Genomic DNA, 21118 nt, shown 5'->3' on the forward strand with positions numbered 1-21118 from the left:
CCTTGGCTCTGCACTGGAGCTCTTATGTGAATAAGTTGGCAGTCAGACTGGAAACCTGACAGCTCTCTTAATGAGGAGCCTGCTTATTTTTATTCATTTTTAAACTACTGGAATTTGAAGTAAATGAGGTTTTGTCATGTTATTATTTTTTTAATACTTGCCCCATGCTTGGAAAATAAAAACAGAGCAAATAATGTCATTCATTTTTGAAAACCATTTGTTTGTATGTTGGCAGAACTGAGTTAAACAGAGTGCTCTGACTTTTCTGGTCTTGGTAGCCTCTTGATTTCCCAGATGGGGTCATCTTTTGTCGCCAATTTGTCTGTCTCCATCACAATTCCTAATGGAAACGCAGACCCAGAAATCAGAGCCTGGACATTTATGGTTGAAGGTCATGGCATAGACAGTTGATTTTATTTTGGCTCTTGTCTTCGAGGTGAAAAATGACCATGTCTTTTTCGAGAAAGAAGGTGTATTTGAGGAGATGACTAACATTCAGCAGGCAGGAGGATGTCGGCAAGGCTGCCTGGTTCATCTAATTTACAGCATTTCTGTGTTAGTGGCATATGATCTTTTATTTCCTCCTCTGTTGCATCTTGCTCTAAGGACTGCTTATTTGGGCAGCCTGGGTGGCTCAGCGGTTTAGTACCACCTTCAGCCCAGGGTGTGATCCTGGAGACCCGGGATCGAGTCCCACGTCGGGCTCCCTGCATGGAGCCTGCTTCTCCTTTTGCCTGTATTTCTGCCTCTCTCTCTCTCTCTCTCATGAATAAATAAATAAATAAAATCTTAAAAAAAAAAAAAGACTGCTGATTATCTTAGAACAGCTGCATTAATTGATGCAACATATAGTAACAACTCCACATACAGTAAATAATTGCAGTTGGCCTGGTTGAGCATAGTGTGTTCTTCTTACTTGCTTTTTAGCTTGGGGAGTGTTTTCTCTGTGTGCTGAATGCCAGAAAGGGAGTTGGGAACTTGTTGCCCCAATGCCTGCCTGCCACTCAACACTCACACTCCCCTGGGACACTGTGTGCCCTGACGGCATCTGCTCCCACTGTGTGCGGGTTGTCTGCTTGTGGACCTGTCTCCCCAGCTTGCTAGGGAGCTCCTGGAGGCCAGGGGCCACATCCAGCCTGTCTCTGACTCTTCCGCCCTTAGCACAGGGACTGGCATGAAATAGGCCTCAGTAAAGGCTGGGTGAATGAATGAATGGGTGGTTGCAAAGCAATCAGGTTTGCTTTTGATTGCAAGTAACAGAAATCCCTGCTTTAGTGGCTAAAGCAAATAATGGCTTATTTTTCTCCTATAACATGATGTCCAAAGGTAGGTGGTTGCTAGTTTTAGTTTCAACAGCTGTCTGTCTGGAACGATGCTTCCATTGTTTTCTTGGCCTGTCCTTCACAGTGGCAAGATGATTGTGGCAGAAAGCAGGTACCAACAGCATCAATACCTTTTATCAGGAAAGCAGACATTTTCCCCAAAACCCCTAGCAGACTTCCCCTGACTGTTCATGTGTCATATGACCACTCTCAGTTTAAAGGGTCATGTGAGTGTTTAGCAGGGCACATTGCTGCCAAGAATCGTTAGGTGGGCGCACTGCTAAACAAACAACCCAGATATGCTTAAAGACCCAAATAAGGTAGTGTCTACTTTTTGGTCACACAAAATCCAAAATGGCGATTCCTAATCTGTGGGGAATACACCTCCAAGAGGTGATTAAGGGACCCAGACTCTTAAGACTGCCATGCTTGTTTTACATCAATCAGAAGAGGAAGGAGCATGGAGGATGGTGTGTGGGAGAATTTTGGGGCCAGGCTTGGAGGTGGTGACTTAATTCCACTGACATTCCACTGGTGGGGGCTCAGACACACGGCCACACCTCCTGCAAGAGAGGCTGGAGCACGTGATCCGGTGCCTAGGAGGAAGAGGAGTTGGGTTTCATAATTAGCCAGCAATCTCTGCCACACCGCGCCCCCCATCAGAATTCTCTTAGCAAGGAAGAAGGAATGAATAATGAGGGACAACTCGGGGTGTCTGTCTTACAAGGAAATATTGTGTTAAGAAGGCTCTGGCCTTGTCTTAAATCCTGGATTATCTGTCTTAAATCCCTGCTTCTTTTCCTACGTTTGGGGACTAGGCCGGCAGGACAGTAGCAGGTCCTTATGATCCCTGTTTCTTGACCCAGGACACATTCTTAACAGCTTTATGGGAATGAGTCATCACTGATCCCCCTCAGCCATTGAAGATTACCCCAGGAGAAACGACCTTCGGCACCCCTAGGCCAGAGGAGCTCCAAGCCCATGACCACTCCTTGCCTGTGAGCCTTTAAGTGCCTCCACTCATCTAGCCTTCCAGTTTTCCTTCCCCTTCAGCCTGCACCCAGCCCACATCCGGAAAGGAGAGGATGCAGCAAAGAGTGACCTCTGCCTCCCACTTCAATGATTTGAGAAATATTTCCCCAACCACTTCCTGCTATTTTTTTCTCAGTAAGCATTGACAATGATCCATTGATCTGCTGGGTTTTAGTGTTCTTGTTCAGTTTGTTGTAGGCTTCAATGACAGGTGCTTCCCCATCCACAGCATCTTTCTTGATGCCCTCCCTCCCTCTATCCCTCCCATTCTTCCTACACACCCCTACGGAGCACCTGCTGGTACTCAGCCCTGCATCCATCTAGTGCGGGGCGGGGGGGGGGGGGGGGGGGGGTGTTGGGGGGGGGGGGGGTTGTTAGCTAGGGAAGGAAGCTGACCCAAGCCTGTGCATTGATGAGTCTTATGGGAAGGCTATGGTTGCCCCATGTTGGGAGGGCCTCACCTAGCATTGGGGTCAGGGAAAGCTTCCAGGAGGAGCTGGCTTTTGAGCTGCATTTAAGGATGAGCATGAGTTGGGGCACTGGTGACTCAGTGGTTGAGCATCTATCTGCCTTTGGCTTTGGTGGTGATCCCGGGGTCCTGGGATCAAGTCCCGCATTGGGCTCCCTGTGGGGAGCCTGCTTCTCCCTCTGCCTATTGTCTCTGCCTCTCTGTGTCTCTCATGAATAAAATAAAATCTTTTTTTTTTTTTTTAAAAGATGAGCAGGAGTTAACCAGGTCAAGAAGGCACCTGGACCAAGAGAGTGAAAGGGCTTCAGACATTGAGTTATGAGAGGGGTCGTGTGGGGTTTCAGGAGGAATGGTGCGTAAGTCCAGTGTGCCAGTCCTGGGGTGGGGTAGCGTGGACATTCACTCATTTAACACAGTGGTAAACAAAGCAGATAGGGCCCTATCATCCCCACGAGTCTGGGCTGTAAAGGGGAATGAAACTACAGGAGAGGGTGGGCAGGAATCGGAGGAAGGCTTGGCTGCTGACCCAGCCTCTGCCCTGAAGGGTTTGCTGTTGGAGATCCAGTAGGATATGGGCCTGTTACTTGTGCCATCACCTCTCCTGCCCTGTCCCTGTTTCCGATTCTTGTCTGGTTCTTTGCCCGGGCATTACTCAAGCTATAAAAATAGAGGCTGGCACCAGAACACCAGCCTGGAGTCGGTGAGGAAAGTTGAAACTGTCATTACATATCAAGCTATGTGGCAGCTAGATTTTTGTTGAAGGACTTTCTTGGAGCCCCAAGGATGAGATTCTAAAGTTGGTTTACAATTTTTTCCCCTCTCCTTTCAACTCATACCAATACTTCTGGCCACTTGGCTCAGAATTTGGCCCGACTGTGCCTATTCCCCACCCCGTGAGCACATTGAAATCCACTAAGTGAGATTTGGCCTTGCCACCGGCTGGCCTCTCGGGAGAGGCTGGGTCACCTCTCTGGGCCCCTTTCATGCTGCCACACAGTCGTTGAGGGTCTTAGCATCCAGGCGAGAAGGATGAAAGCGCTGCCTGAGAAGGGACCTGCTCTCACAGCCCACAGGTTTGCTCAAGTCCCCCAGGAAATGAGGGCTGTGCCAGGTTTAGCAGAGCAGTCCGCTGCCATCATGGGGAAGAATAGCCCCAGGGTGGTTTCCTTCTTTCTCCTTACCCAGTCCTGTGTATTAAGGTGGAATTGACGGTGCTGGGGGGTAGGGTGCAGAGAGGAACCTTCATGCTAGTCTGAGCTCAGGGCTGAATGTATGGCACTTTGTTTCCAGGTAAGGAAATTTCTATCCATAGAAGGAAACTTAGACCAGTTCCTTGTTGTTTAGCAGGTGCCTTCTCGGTGCTAAGGGCTGTAGGAAATGTGCATAATGACAAAATAAGAAAAGGAGGATCCTTACAACCTGTGATAAGTTTTGTAATAAGAAACAGATTTGTTGGTCCTTGTTTCTGGCACAGACCCCCTAGAACCTCTGGAATTTCCTGTGATGGGACCAATAAAGATGTCTTTTGTTATGTTAATGAAGTGAAGCTTTTGAAAGCCCCCAGGTAACCTAAGGATGGGGGCTGGTTGCCATGAGAACCATCCAAGCGTTTAGAAGGTTAGAACTCTCAGTCGCGGCCCCAGACCTCCAGGGAGGGGAGAGGGGTTGGAGGTTGAATCAGTTGTCAATGGCCCAAGGATTTCAAGTCATGCTTCTGTAATGAAGCCTCCGTAGAAACACAAAAAGGATGGGTTCTAAGAGTTTCCAAGGCAAACACGTGGTGATGCGGGAGACTGGCACCCTGGGAGAAGACATGAAAGCTACGTGACCTTTCCCACACACATGCCTTGCCCCTTGCACCTCTTCCATCTGGCTATTCCTGAGTTCCAACCTTTTGTAATAAACTGGTGATCTAGTAAGTAAAATGTTTTTCTGAGTTCTGTGGGCCGCCCTAGCAAATTAATTGAACAAAGAGAAGGTTGTTGGAACCTCCAGTTTGCCAGTTGGTCAGAAGCACAAGTGACCATCTGGATTTGCAGTTGGCCTCTGAAGTGCTGAGGATGTGGTCAGTCTTGTGGGGCCGAGGCCTTCATCTGTGGGATTTGATGTTATCCCCAGTTAGGTAGGGTCAGAATTGAGTTGAACTGTAGGTCACCCAGCCTGTGTCAAAGAACTCCTTGGTGATGGGGGTAGGGGGTTGATCCCATACACACATTGGAATTAGATACAGAATTCTTAATACTCTAAATGCTTTTCAGGGAGTACCTAATCCCTTCCACAGCCCCATGAAATGGGTAATTTTACATTCCACTAGAATATAAGCTCCATGAGGGAAGAATTTTGGACTGATTTGGTTACTACTTATCCCCAGCTTCTAGAACTCTGCTTGGCATATAGCAGATAGTTGTTTGGGAAATATTTGTTGAATAAATCATCGAATCACCACTCACAGGTGAGGAAACCAGCTCAGCGGGATTAAGTAACCCGCCTGGAGTGCCGCAGCTGGTAAGTGGTGGAATGAAAGGCCTCGATCTCAGTTCCAGGGAAGCACCGTGAGCTGTGACTTGGGATCCTAGCCCCATTGTCCTTGAAATGTGGGTGACTTCCAGGATAGCACTGGAGGAAGGCCCGTAGCCTGTCTGGCTGATAGTCTGATCAAATGCAGCACAATCTTGGCAAAAGCCAGCATTTGGATAGCGTTGAGCCGCAGGCCCCCAGATGCCAAGGCCCAGAGAATTGTCTGCCTTCCTGGCTGCGGGTGCCCTGCTATAAACTTGAGTGGGATGGATATGCAGTAGTGTATCCATCAGCGGCTCGGGAGTGATGTTTCCGCATTGCTGCCTGTCACGCATGTGTTCAGGAACCTTCTGTGGCTCCCTCATCCTCCACCCTGTTCACTGGTGAGTGACTGAGTAAAGCCTGTCATCTGTCAACAGTGGAGGGAGGGGTATCCTCTGCCTTTGCACCGCTGTGTACATTTTTTATCCTTTCTGAAATGCCAGCCACCATCCAGCATGCCCACTGGTGTCCTCCCTGCCCTTGTAGCTGGAACAGTTTCTACCTCTTCCTTGAAGCCCCCTCAGACCAGCTAGTACACGGCCCCTCCTCCATCTGTCTGTGCAGTGCATTTCCTAAGGGCGTTCCCAGAGCCCTGGCTTCTGCACCTTCTGCACCTTCCTTTTGCCCATTGGGGGTACCCGGCCCTTCCCAGTAAACTCTGATTTTATCTTTCTTACACATCAGGTTTCACGTTGCATTAGTTTTGAAAGGAGATGCTCTTTCAAAACCACTGGTCTCTTTATCACTTATCATGTACCCAAGAAGTCTTGTGACTTCTTGCTTAACTGCGTGGTTTAAGAAATAATTTAAATAAGTTTTACAGCTTTCTTTTTTTTTTTTCTTTCTAATTTTTTAAAGTAACAAATGTTTGCTTCAGAAAGTTTGGAAAATACAGAAAACTATAAATTAGAAAAGTCTTCCAGGATCCCACTACCTACTTAAAGAGTTGTAAACCTGTCTTCCACTCTTCTGTTTGTTTGTTTTTTCTTCTGTTTGTTTCAAAGAAAAGTAAGATTACTTGTAATCCCACCGATAACCACTCATAACATTGAGTCAACTTTCTCTTTCCAGCGTTTCTTTAAAAATTGTCACTTTTATTGATTTAAAAAAATAGCAATAGGTTCAAAATTCTAAAGAGTGTAACAGTAAAAAGTCCCACTCCCAACCCTGTTTCAAACCACTGAGTCCAGCTTTGTATATCTTCCTTATAATGTAATTGAGCTCAAGCTGTATAGGCTGTATCATAGCTTGCTGTTTTGACTTAAGAACATAACAATTTATGTTGTTAGTACTAATATTTTTTTTATTATTTGTTTTTTTGTTTTTAGTTAGTTTTTTTTTGTTTTTTTGTTTTTTGTTTTTTGTTTTTTTATGAGAGAGAATGAGCACCGGCAGGGTCAGGGGACTGCACAGAGGGAGAAGGAGAAGCAGACTCCCTCTGAGCAGGGAGCCCAATGCAGGACTTAATTCCAGCATCCTGGAATCATGACCTGAGCCGAAGGCAGACACCCAACCGACTGAGCCACCCAGGCGCCCCCTTTTTTTGTTATTTGTACATAATACATTGTAAAAACAAAGCATTAAATATATGAGTAAATATTGAAAAGTCTGCAATAGAGACGACCACTATTAATTTGGAGGCTGTCTCTTTGCAGACCTTATTCTGTAAGTTTACATGTTTTCTTCAGATTTCCTTGTATGTTGAGATGTGCAGATGTCTTATCTACACGAGATACCTATGTAGTAGATATGCACTGTATCTATGATGCTGCCACTTGCACACTCTCTCTCATTCATTTTTAACTTGCAGAATCTGGAGGTCTACCCACATCCATATCTAAGCCTACTTCTCTTTCTTTCTTTTTTTTTTTTCTTTTTTTTTAAGATTTTATTTTTAAGCTATCTCTATACCCAATATGGGCCTCAAACTCGCAACATTGAGATCAAGAGTCATATGCTCTACCAACTGAGCCAGACAGGTGCCCCCCCCTTTCTTTTTTAAGGAAGAATCATGTTCCATTGTGTAAACAAACTGTAATTCTCCAACCATTGCCGTATGGGTGAACATTTTAGTTTTCAGACTTTTATATATATTTCCTGTTGCTGCTTTGTACACGTGAAAGAGCATTTTTTGAGAATAGATACCCAGAATACAAATTCTTGGGGCAAAGGGTATATGTGTTTGCTGTTTAAATTAGACCATCAATTCTTCTTAACAAATGCTGTTCCAGTTAACCCTCTTACCGACAGTATGTGAAAACATTGGTCCCCATTGGGACTAACATCCACTGGAGATGAATGATCTTTTTATTTTTATTTTTTTCCCAATCTGAAGGGTGAGATGTGCCATGTCATTTTAAAATTTGTATTTCTTTCCATCCAACTTTTCCAAGCATATATATATATATATATATATATATATATGTATGTATGCATTTAAAAAATTAGAGTCGTGCTATGCATGACTCTGTATCTTTTTTTAGTTTTTCACATTAAGTCACATTAAAATGTTCACATTTTCTTTTCTGGGTCGTTGCATTGTCTTCAAAAGCTCAGTTGTCCAGGGGTGCTGTCTTACTGAAGTATGGCAGATCACCTGGAGTATTCTTTATCTTCATTTCTTTATGTCCTTAATCTCCAACGACTTGGGGAATGACAAGTAATAGAAAAGAAAGGAAAGCAGAATGAAAACTTTCTGCAGGGGATTGGCATAGGGTCTGTCCAGTAAAACAATCAAATTAAAATCTGAATTAGATGTTCGCTCAGAGCCTCCTCATTCCTTAGGTATTTGGCAGGGAGGTGCCTAGAGTAAATATCACCATGAGCTCTTGTTCTATAGATGATGTGAGAAACGAAGGCAGAAGAAAAATTATTAAATTTCCTTACTACCTAGAGCCTACTGGCAAGTTCTTGAAAGAGACAGAGTGACATTCCTCTAGGGACTCAACTGCCTGGATGTTAATACTTTGCCCAGGGCAAAAGGCAATCTTAGCCTGTCCTCCAGGACCCTGTAAATCTACCTTAACATATAGAAATTCCTTTAGAAATTTCCTTTATCTCTAAACCTCCTGAGAATACGGGGAATCATCCCCCAAGCATATGGCCCATGATAGACATCTGAAGGGTCTCATGACTAAGGTTCTATTAGACAGTAATAAATGACCTTTTCCCAACAATAGCTAGCCCCTTCAAGGTCCTGGAAAACTTGCTTCCAAAATTCCACAGAGACTTATGCAATCCCTAACCCCCTCCCAACTTGAAAGTATATAATAGGCTAGTCCTCATGATCCCAGTGCAGCTCTTTCTGCCCACGGGTCCTGTCCCCGTGCTTTAATAAAATCACCTTTTTGCACCAAAGATGTCTCAAGAATTCTCTCTTGGCCCTTGGCTTCGAACCCTAATGGCTTTTCCTATATCATAGAGACATTGAAGACCAAATATTAAATATTAGAAGCTTCACGTATTTTGTGTGTTTCATTATGAAAAATGTACAGGTTTGTTTATTGTTTGGATGGAGGGATTATGACTCTCCCAGAGCTTTTCACATCAGTGAAAACATCCAGGAGGCAGAGTGGTGTGATGGACATCATGATGAACTGGCAAGCCTGAAGAGTTGGCTTCAGATTCCAACTCTTCCCACTGACTGTGCTGTAAACCTGAAGACACTCAGCTTGGTTCCCTGGGGTCTGTGTGGTGAGAATGAGCAGGGTGTGAGTGGGTTTGGACAGCCTGGTAGAGGGTGGGCTAGCAGTTAGAGGCCAATTCTAGCTCTGTATTATTGAAACAGTAAAAACACACACTGTCTAATAACAGGATGGTATCATAAAAAAGAAATATTTGGTCTTTTTCCTCCAAAAGCCATGGCAATCTCTAGAGTGCTAAGAGTGTCTTTTATATGCTAATGACTGCTGGTCCCTGAAAGGCCAAAGCACTATTGGAGGGTTGGACTTTCAACCCTAACCTCTGACCTCCAGGGAGGGATAGGAGGCAGGAGGTTGAAATCAGTCACCAAAGGCCAATGATTTAATCAACCGTGACTTCATAAGGAAACCTCTATAAATTAAAAAAAAACAAAAACAAAGAACCCTCTGAGCAGCAGGGGTTCAGAGAGCATCCAGGTTGGCAACACATGAGGGTGCTAGGAGGGCAGCATGCCTGGAAAGAGTATAGAAGCTCTGTGTCCCGGCCCCCATACCTTTGCCCTATGCATTTCTTCATTGGCTGTTCTTGAGTTGTATCCTTTATAATAAATCTACAGTAACAGCAATAAAGTGCTTCCCAGTTTTGTGAGCTGTTGTAGCAAATTATCAAACATGAAAGGGGTAGGGATGTAGCCAGGTCTGACAAAAGTGGGTAATTCAGGGACCCAGTGCTCATAACTGGCTACTCAGGTGGGGGCAGTCTTTGGGATGGAGCCCTTCAACTCGTGGGGTCTGACACTAAGTTGGAGTAGTCAGTGTCAGAATTGAGTCGAATTGTAGGACACCCAGCTGTTGCCCACAGAGTTGGAAAATTGGTTCATATGGGGGGAATAAAAGCGCTACACATTTGTGTCAGAAGCTTTGTGAGTCAAAGCTGTATGTTGCCACTCCCACTCTCCAGAAATGTTCTGACACATAGTCAGCCAGCTCTGTGCCAGGCTTTGTCCAGCACAGAGACACACTTGTGAGCAGACACCATTGCTGCTGTCTGGTGGCTTCTAGTCAATCACAGGAGACAGCCAACATTTCAGTGTGGTTCTTAGATTATGTAATGATGGTTCTGAGAAATGCCATGAAGGAGAAAGACAGGGTGACTTGAGAGTGTCAGACAGGATGCTGATCTAGACAGGGGAGTTCAAGCTTCCCTGAGAAAATAATCTGTGAGTTAGGATCCAAGGGCCAATCACGAGTTAGCTAGGTGGAAAAGGTAGAGGGACGGAGGAGAGACGCCAGCTTGCCGGCTCGGGGAAGGCAGAAAGAATGGATTGCTCGTGGCCATAATGAGCCTCTCCTCTGTTCATTCATTCTTTCTGTCATCCAACAAACATTGATTGATCACCTGAGCTGGGCCAAGGGCCAAGTACTGTTCCTGGTACCAAGGACAGAAGAATAGGGAGCAAGACTGACAAAGTCTCTAGCCTCATCACTACTGCTGTGTAACAAATTATCCCCAAACTTGGTGACTTCAAACAGCCGTCATTTTACTGTTATCCTCATGGTCTGGAGGTGGACTGGGCCAGCTCGTGTTTATCACTCAAGTCTCTCACAATTATTCAGGCACTGGCTATTCTGGAATCACCCAAATGTTCCCTCACTCACATGTCTGAAGCCTGGGCTGGGAAGCCTCAAACAGTTGGGGCTGCTTGGGCATCCTTGTCTCTGGATGGCCTCTCATATGGTATCTCTAGTATGATAGCTTCAGGGTTCCTGAAGCAGGTGACCCAAAAGAGACCAAGCCAGGTGGAATCTCATGGACTTTTCCAGCCTGGTCTCAGAGCATTCCTGCCCCATTGTTTTAAGGTAGCTCTGAGGCCTGCTCAGGGGACCTAGAACCCCCTCCTGATGGGAGATGTGATGAAAAACTTGTAGATGTGCTCTAGAACCACTACACTCTGATGCTCTGCTCTCTCTAGCTTCTCACCCTTGACTTTTTTTTAAAGAAAGTATTTATTTATTTATTTATTTGAGAGAGAGAAAGTACATACATGAGTGGGGGGAAGGTAGAGGGAGAGAATTTGCAAGCAGACTCTATGCTGAGTGGGGAGCCTAACGTAGGGCTCAGTCTCAGGACTCTGAGATCATGACCTGAGCTGAGAGCAAGAGTTAGATGCTTAGTTAGGTGCTTAGGGGCACCTGGGTGGCTCAGTTGGTTAAGCATATGCCTTCAGCTCAGGTTGTGATCCCAGGATCCTGAGATGGAGCCCCATATCCGGCTTCATGCTTCCTCTGCCTGCCACTCTCCCTGCTTATACTCTCTGTCAAATAAATTAATAAAATCTTTAAAAAGAAAAGGAAGAAAGTTAGACACTTAACTGACTGAGCCACCCCGACACTCCTCATCCTTGGCTTTAAACCTACCTGCCTGCTTTAGCTTACCAGAGTCTTCCAGAGGAGACAATTTTATGGCCTGCGTCCTGACTCCACCATGCCCCTTGGGAGTTCCACCTTCTTCTGCCCCAAATAGCTTCAGAAAGGTATAGTTTTCTTTACCTCTGGCTCTTTCTTGTGGGGGCTAGGGGGCTTGGTGCCCCTTGAGGAGTGGTACTGCAGGGATCTTCCCAGCTGACCTACCTCCTATTTGGGTCATCAGAGGACATACATGGACACAGGTGCCAAGTCCCCAAACAACAAGACTCTTGTGGGGCTAAGAGATGCTAGGATGACTGGAGGGCTATAGTGTGGGGCTGAGGTGAGCCTGGGGCCTTGTAGGCCATGGGCAGTGTTTGATCAGCACCCTAAGAACATTATAGGAAACTGCTAAAGGCCTAAAGTTTTGATGACCATCTGCCAGGGAGATTATAGAATACAGTCCTATGATCTTACCTATATGTGAAATCTTAAAACAACAACAACAACAACAAAAAACCCTGAGGTCATAGATACAGAAAACAGATTAATGGTTGCCAAGTGGGGATGGGCAAAATGGGTGAAGAGGGTCAGAAGGTACAAACTTGGGGTACAAAGTCATGGAGATGTAATGCAGCATGGTGACTATAGTTAGTAATACTGTATTGAATATTTGAAAGTTCCTAAGAGTGGATCTTAAAAGTTCTTATATAAGAAAAATATTATAACTGTGTGGTGATGAATGTTAACTGTGGTGAGTATGTTAACTAGACATATTGTGATGATCATTTTACAATACATACAAATATCGAATCATGATTTGTGCATCTAAAACTAATATAATAGGGACACCTGGGTGGCTCAGTGGTTGGGCAGACGCCTTTGGCTCAGGGTGAAATCCTGGGGCCCAGGATCAAGTCCCACATCGGGCTCCCTGCATGGAGCCTGCTTCTCCCTCTGTCTGTGTCTCTGCCTCTCTCTCTCTCTCTCTTTCTCTCTGTCTCTCATGAATGGGTAAATAACATCTTAAATAAATGAATAAATTAATTAACATAATATTAAATGTAAGTTATACCTCAGTGAAAAGAAGACGACAGACCTCTGGGAAGAACAGGGTTTTGCATCATGCTTTTAAATTAATCTGTTAGAATGATTTTTTTCTTACAAAAGAAGATTTTCAAGTGTGTTCCTAATTTCAGAAGAGGAAGCATAGATCTCCATCCTGATTAATCATGTTATAATAATATCAGTGATTTGGCAGTCTGTGGTTAGTTATCACAGGTTGGTGGGCAGAGCCAGTCTTCCATAGCCAACAGAGTTCACAACACTGTTAGCTGAACATAGTCTACAACAAACATTCCTACCATCATGATGTCCTATAACACCCAAATAATAGTGCAACAGTTAACAATGAATAGTGCCCAATTAATAACACAGTAAACCTTGGAAGATGACTATTAAAAAAATACAAATATTATAGGATAGCGCTTTGCTGTTTAGTAGACATACTCAGAAACTCAATTTAGAAACCCAATTTCATGATGATAGTACAGAATTCATTTAGCTTAAGTTTGTGGAAACTGATGTGTAAACAAAGATCAAGGCCATCCTCATGCTTTGCATCCTCAAAAGCACTTGTATGAACAGCTTCTTCTCCCACATTTCTCATTAAGTACTATTGACTTATTATTTTTTTTTTTTAGAACCCCTAGTGATTTACAGGTAAGCATGGCCTCTCTGGAAAACTTGAAAGGGCCTAACATCTACCAAGTGACATCTTTGTTTCAAATCCTCTACCTCTCTCAGCTTCAAATTAGGTTTCAAGGTAAGTACCATATTCCAGATGACAGAGTGATTTAAGATGTCAATAACCAGAACTTTCCTGAAAATGTTGCTTGATAATCTTTGGGGTTAGTCCCAATCTGTGTATTTAAATTAAATATTCCTAGAAAACTCTTGCTCCAAAGCAAAAAATGGATTTTATTTGTGTATTTTCAGGTGGTAGCAGACAAAAAATGGAAAGGGATTAACCATTATTGAACTGTTATGACTCAGGTGTTTTTATATATATTATTTTGTTTAATCTTTATCCATAGCCTATATACACAGACAAGTATTAGAATTAGTGTCAAGCTACTGTAACAAATTCATAAAGTTCGTGGCTTAACACAATACATTATTTCTCCTTTATAAAAACAGTCCAGTTTGGGTCCAAGACAATGGTATCAAGGATAGGGTTTCATGAAAGAGGTGGGACCTCTGCTCCACCCAGAGATTTGGGGACCCAGGCTGGTAGAAGCTCCCTTCTATAATCTGTGCTTTTTTCTTTTATTCTTTGTATTATTTTATTAACACTGTGCATTTCTATTTACTCAACATCAAGTTATATACAATTTTCTTTCCTTTACAGTTTTGTTGAGATATAATTGACCTATAACATTGTATTAAGATGTACAATATAATGATTTGATGTATGTATATATTGTGAAATGATCACCACAAGTTTGGCTAACATCCATCTCCACACTTACAATTTTTTTCCTTGTGATGCAGACTTTCAAGATTTACTCTTTATTCTTTTTAAGATTTTAATTCTTTGGGGTACCTGGATGGCTCAGTGGTTGAGCGTCTGCCTTTGGTTCAGGTCATGATCTCTGGGTCTTGGGATGGAGTCCTGCATCAGGCTCCCTGTGGGGAGCCTGCTTTTCCTTCTGCCAGTGTCTCTGCCTCTCTCTCTGTGTCTCTCATGAATAAATAAATTTTTAAAATCTTAAAAAAAAATTATTTCTTTGACACAGAGAGCGAGAGGGAGAGTGAGCATGAGCAGGGGGAGGAACAGAGGGAGAAGCAGACTCCCCACAGAGCAGGAAGCCCCATGCGGGGCTCCATCCCAGGACCCCAGAATCATGACCTGAGCTGAAGGCAGATGTTTAACCCCTGATCTACCCACACTATCCTCAAGATTCACTCTTTCAGCAATTTTCAAATATGCAATAGAATATTGTTAACCATAGTCACATGCTTATCCATTACATCCTCAGGACTTATTTATCTTGTAACCAGAAGTTCATACCTTTTGACCACCTTCACCCTTTTCTCCTAACCCCCACCATTGCCTCTGACAGCCACCAATATTTTCTATGAGATGGGTTTTCTTAGATTCCACATATAAGTGAGTTCATACATTATTTGTGTTTCCCTGTCTGACTTGTTTCATTTAGTATCATGCCTTCAAGTTCCATCCATGTTGTTGCAAATGATAGGATTTCCTCCTTTTTTTAATGACTGAATAATATGCCGTTGTATATATGTGTGTGTGTGTGTGCCATTATATTATATATATATGTGTATATATATATATTCCACATTTTTTTATCCATTTATCTGTCAGTGGACACTTAAATTGTTTCCACGTTTTCCTACCTATTAAAAGTAATGCTGCCATGAACGTAGGGCACAGACATTGCTTCAAGATACTGACTTTCCCTCATGTGTATACCCACAAGTGGCATTGCTGGATCATATGGTAGTTCCATTTTTAATTTTTTGAGGGACTTCTCTATAGTTTTCCACTGTGGTTGCACCAGTTAGCCTTCCCACCAACAGTGCACGAGAGTTCCCTTTTCTCCAGGTTCTCACTAACACTATCTCTTGTAAAATAACATTGTTATTGATAACAGCCTTTCTAATAGATGTGAAGTGATATCTCATTGTGGTTTTGAATTGTATTTCTTCGTAGATCAGTAATGTTGAGCATCTCTTTATGTACCTGTTGGCCGTTTGTATATCTTTGGGAAAATGTTTATGCAGTTCCTCTGCACATTTTTTAAATCAAATAGTTTTTCTGTAGTTGAGTCGTGAGTTCTTTATCTATTTTGGATATTTACTCCTTATCTGATAGGTGATTTGCTGATATTTTCTCCCATTCCATAGATTGCCTTTTCATTTTGTTGATTATTTCTTTTGCTGTGCAGAAGCCTTTTAGTTTGATGTAGTCCCATTTGTTTACTTTTGCTTTTGTTGCCTTTGGTTTTGGTGTCAAATCCAAAAAGTCATTGACAAGAATGATATCAAGGAGCTGAGCCCCTATCTTTCCTTCTAGGAGTTTAATGGTTTTAGGTTTTACATTTAAGTCTTTCATTCATTTTGGCGTAATTTTTGTGGATGGTATAAGGTAGGGGTTCAGTTTTATTCTTTTCAGGTGCCTGTCCAGTTTTTCCAATACCATATATTGAAGAGACTATCTTTTCCCCATTGTATGTTCTTGACTCCTTTGTCATAAATTAATTGCCCATGTATGCATATGCTTAGTTCTGGGATCTCTATTCTGTTCCATTGATCCATGTTTTTATGCCAATACCATACTGTTTTGATTACTATTGCTTTATGATATAGTTTTAAGTCAGGAAGTATGATGCTTCCAGCTTTGTTCTTTTTCAAGATTGCTTTATCTGTTTGGGGTTTTTTTTGTGGTTAAATACTAATTTTAGGATTTTTTTTCTATTTTTGTGAAAAATGCTATTGGAACTTTGACTCTGGAGACTGCTTTGAATAGTGTGAATATTTTAGCAATATTAATTCACTTACACCACGAACACAGAACATCTTTCCATTTATTTGAGTCTTCTTTAGTTTTCTTTTTTTCTATCAATGTCATAGTTTTCAGTGTAGAGGTCTTTCACCTCGTTGGTTAAGTTTATTCCTAGATATCTTATTCTTTCTGATGCAACTGTAGATGGGATTGTTTCCTAAAGCTCTCTTTCTGAGATTTTGTTGTTAGTGTATAGAAATGCAAATGATTCTCCTACATTGATTTTGTATCCTGCAACTTCACCAAATTCATTTATTAGCTCTGACAGTTTTTTGGTGGAGTCATTAGGTTATTTTATATCTATATACATACATATATAAACTTGCAGGGATATATATAGATATAATCTATATATCTATATATCTGTATCTATATCTCTATATATCTACAAATAGAGACAGTGCTATTTTTTACATTCTGATTTGGATGTCTTTTATTTCATTATCTTACCTAATTGCTCTGGGTAGTTTCTAGTACTACAGTGAATAGAAGTAGGAGTGGCCACCCTTGTCTTTTCCTGATCTTAGATAAAAAGCTCTCAGCTTTCCACTATTGTGTATGATGAGTACCATTGACTTTGAGGCTTATGTTTAATTACAGCTTTAACCTAAGCTGAATCAAAGTTTTGAAGTTTATAACAGTGTTAGTCCATACTTTACCGGAAGGGAGTTTGGACCAGATAGCAATTCACATTCCTTCCCAAGCTAAATGTCTGTGATTCTGTGTGACAGTACTCTTAGCTCTGTTTTTATAGAGTTTGTAACTGCAAAGGAGCCTCCCCCACAACAAAAGTTTTGAGAGCTTATTTTGGGATCTGAACCAGACAATCCTTGGATCTGAAGTACATGGAGGGCTCCTAGAGGTCACCTGTGTCAGCCCCCTCACAGCATCACCAGCAAGTGACTACTTACACTTGACTACCTCCTTGAGCAGGAGGGCTCATTTTGTACTGACACTGATGCTGCCAACCTCTCACTGAACCATCCAGAAGTTTTCTAAAAAAACATTTTAAGGACATGGAGTTCCTGCCGTGGATACTGGCAGTGATTATCTATAGGGGATCTGATACTTCACGCCTCATCATGATCAAGTCATGGACTGAACTGCCACTGAGCACGGGGTTTAGTCAAAGCTCTGTAGTAGGTAAGGGTGCTTCTAGCCTGAAAAAGGCCTCATTGGGCATGCATCAGTGCTCCCATCTATGTGTTTGCCCAGAACAAAATCTTGCTTCTGTGTAGTATTGCTAACATAGGAAAAAAGCTGTGTAGCTTTCAGAAAGCGAAAATGGCCACAGAAAGCGGCACTTCAGGTGGGCCTGATTCACAATGCACAGCTGTGATTCACGGGCCCTCCTGAGCTCTTTTTATTTTTTTACCTGTAAAATTTGGCTTTTGCCATGCAACCCTTCATTGTCTATTTGTATTTCTAGCTTTACAGCCCTGCCTATTTAATGTTTTGTGCTTCCCTTGACATTGTAACAAACTTTTAACTGACACAGCTTGCTTACAAAAATAAAAAAGAATCAGCTATATTTTTTAAGTAGCTTTGTGATGAGTAAATCATGCCAACTGCACAGTCTCCGGTCTCCTGTTTTTTTGTTGATGTACTTAGAGTTGCTCTTGACATTCTGAAGTCAGAATATGCTGATTTCAGATTGGCACATTTCGCTACTTCTCCAACTTTCAGAAAGCAGAGCAGTGAAGTTGGATGGAACACAGGCTTCTCCCAGAACCTCAGAAAGAGATCACTGAGGAGTATGTAAGATCGAAAATCCTGGCTTGATGAATTAATTATTTCAATCTGTTCTGGTCCTGAGAAATGATCAGACACCTTGACAAGTTTATCCTTTGTAGAGCTAGGGAAGAAAAAAAACCTCAGAAGAGAGAGTGGCAGGAATGTATAGTTCATAAATGGGGGAAAAGAAAACTAAAAACCTTTACTATTTCAGGGATTAAAAATACTAAATCCATAGATTATCTGCCTCAGATCCTTTTTGGAAAGCAATGGTAGGTAAATAATTCATGTTGTATATTTAAACACATGTAAAATATAGAATAAAAGGTCTTGTTGGTAGAACATGGGCTGTAGTCAGTGCTGAGGGTTACTACTCTGCCATTTATCACTGCTGAATCATACCTGAGCAAACCAGCACTGATGTTTCTTAAACATATAATTATGACTGTATGTGCGTTGATTGCTAGGTTTGAAAAGTACTGGTACTGTCATTATTTTTTAGAATAATTGTGTGTGTTGTCAAATCTTCTGCAATTGTGGGTTATTGCAGGCATCCCCTTGCTCCCTTGTTCCTAACAGAACTCAATTCTGTGTGGGCCTCCGCTCCCTCCCTTCCTCCATGGGCCTCTTTCAAGAGGTGAATCCTTTCAATCAGTCCTTGTGGTCCATTGCTGGTGTCAGTGATGAGTTGGGGCATGGGCTCGTGACGCTGTTCTGGCAGTTAGACATTAGGGGAAGTCCACTGGAGGGTTTCAGGGAAAGCCTTCCTTGCTTCCAGTAGGAATGTACAGGATTGTCCCTTCTCCCTCTGCAGATTGGCCAGTGTGACAGTGATGCTTGTGAGTGTGGCCACCATCTTAAAACCCTTGAGGGACAGTCATCCTAGGAACAGAACAAAGACAGGATGGCAGAGAGTCCAGAGATGGAAAGAGCCTGGCTTCCTGATGATGCTTTTGGGCTGCTGAATTACCTCACATGGAGCCACTGTTCCTCACTCTATGACTCATTATGTGAGAATAGGGTTGAGAGCCTTTGCATTAAGTGAGGGTTTTCTGTTACCTGCAGCCAAGCCATCTTCATAGATGCATAAATAATTCAAGGTAAAAGAAAAGATAAAACTCAAAAAGAACAAAAGTTATCACAACTGTGACTCATTTATATCCTACCTAAGAGTGGCATTTTAAAATGTGTGAGATTTTTCTGCCTAATACCATTTGTCATGAATGTGTATGTTTTTATTCATCACTGCCTACAGAGGGAGCCCCCATGAAGAGGACCAGTGGCAGGTTCTAGTTAGGTTATTGGTTTGACTGCTTTAACAGAAGTGAAATAACACTGATTTTAAAAGGTTGTGAGATTATTTATTGTCTCCCAAAACAGCTTGGGTGGGTGACAGTCAAGGAAATGGGTAGTCTGCCCCCTGTGGTCATCCAGGGCTCTTCTCTCTTATCCACTAGGATATTGTCTCCATGGGCTTCAAGAATGCTGGCTTACTCCCATGCCAGTGATTCAGAGCATGGGAAATGGTGAAGAAGGAAGGTCAGAATGAGGTAGTCCTTTTGACTCAGAACTGCACATAAGGCTTCCAGTCATAACTCATTGGCCCAAACTTGATCATATGACAACAACTAGTTGCAAGGGATTCTGGAAAATATCATCTCTAGCTAGGTGACCACGTATCCAGCTAAAACCTAGAGGGTTCCCTTAGGAAGAAAAAAAGAGCAAATAGATACCAGGAGACAGAAGTATCTGCCACACAGTATGTCCTCTAGAGTGGAGAGGAAGCTTGTAACAAGGAGAGAGTGCTGGGTGCCACTCTGATTGTGAAGCAAGGATTTGAGTCATAAGAGCCAGTCTCCCCGAGTAGCCTGGAGCCTTATGCCAGTTCTGACCTGTCCTGACCTCTCTTCTGGTTAACCAAAGGACTTGAATCAGGTGATCTTTAAAACCTCTTTAAGCTCTGACCTTCTCTGGCATGGTCCCACAGGCATTCTATTTCTAGAGTGGGGGAAGAGATGAAGGGGAAGCAGGGTGAGTACCTCATACATGGGTAGTTGGTATTAAAACCATAAGAGAGAGGCACCTGGGTGGCTCAGTGGTTGAGCATCTGCCTTTGGCTCAGGTTGTGATCTTGGGATCCTGGGATCAAGTCCCACATCAGGCTCCCCACAGGGAGCCTGCTTCTCCCTCTGCCTATGTCTCTGCCTCTCTCTGTGTGTCTCTCATGAATAAATAAATAAAATCTTAAAAAAAAAAAAAAAGCCATAAGAGAAGTCACTGCTAGCTCACTTGGTACTTATTAGGAGCCAGGTACTATTCTGGGTCTCTTACACCTGTTTTTTTTTTTTTTTTTTTTTCTCTTACACCTGTTAACCTCACTATCCCTACATAATGTGTGAGGTGGAGACTCTGGTTTTTCCCTTTTTATAGATGGGGAAACTGTGGCTCCGTAAGGGTTTAAGAAGGGCTTTAGACCTAGCCAACTGATCGCTGAGCCCACACTTAACTATGTGTTGTGAGAAGGACTGGGGCCTGAGGTGGGATTGGTGAGGTGTGGCCAGATCATAGTAAACTCTGCAAGTAGGGCTAAAGAGCCTTGGGCCTGCTGCTACCCTTTACCCAGGGTCAGTTTGGAGATCCATCTGCTGTGTTGATTGCCTCCCTCAACCCCTCATTATTACCCCAGAGCCAGGAAATGGCTGTTGCCACTCCTGTCACATTGGGGCATGATGTTGTCATGGGTTACATCACCTTTCACTATCCCGGGGTAGAAGACAGGCTGTTCTTTAGGAGGAGAGGACCCTGGTGAGAGAGGAGCCCTGGGGGGGGGGGGGGGGGGTTAGCCTTGGGGCAAAGTGCAGGATGTTCAAGGAGAACCACACCATGTACCTAATAGGCGTCCTTCAAGGTGTTGTTCCCATGAGAGGAGCACGGAGGCTTCTTGCCTTGCTCCTGTCCTGTATTCCCAAAGAAGGCTGGGGCTGGGAAGACCTTGGCCCCAGAAAATGAGGGTCCATCCAAGAAGTTGGACTGTCCCTTAGGCTAGCCTGGCACTGATTGATGGCATGGATCCTGGGATCACACTCCTTCTGCTCCAACCTGGAAGTTAGTGACTTTGGGCCCAGAGGGGGCTCCAGGGAGGGAGTGGCCATCAGTGCATATATTGTCTGGTGCCCTTGGTGATGGGACTCCTTGCGATCATCAGGTAGGCTGGCCTAGATAGGAGGAGTGTGGCCCTTGCAGCTCACCTGCCTCTGGGTGCCAGGCCACGGGCACACTCTCCCCAGGGAGGAGCAGACCCAGACAAAGTGAGGCCTCCCTGGCCAAGCCCATGTGTGGCCTCTGGGTAGCCAGCTTTCCCCGG

The 21118-nt window shown here is 43.3% G+C and overlaps 1 protein-coding gene across 11 annotated transcripts in view; it reads left to right on the plus strand.

The window, feature by feature from the left end:
- Window positions 1–21118, plus strand: part of PXYLP1 (2-phosphoxylose phosphatase 1) — a 72512-nt gene that overhangs the window by 6662 nt on the left and 44732 nt on the right. For 2 of the 11 annotated variants that reach the window (XM_025448856.3, XM_025448857.3), the window contains exon 2: window positions 13133–13254. The exons of 5 other annotated variants lie outside the window; for them this stretch is intronic. The gene's annotated coding sequence lies outside the window, so the exon portion shown is untranslated. Of the gene's footprint in view, window positions 1–13132; window positions 13255–19612; window positions 19786–21118 lie in introns of those variants that run through there. 4 more of the 11 variants (XM_035704921.2, XM_035704922.2, XM_025448859.3 and 1 more) reach the window with 4 other exon arrangements.

This window comes from Canis lupus, chromosome 23 (genome assembly GCF_003254725.2).
Source record: "Canis lupus dingo isolate Sandy chromosome 23, ASM325472v2, whole genome shotgun sequence".
NCBI lineage: Eukaryota > Metazoa > Chordata > Mammalia > Carnivora > Canidae > Canis > Canis lupus.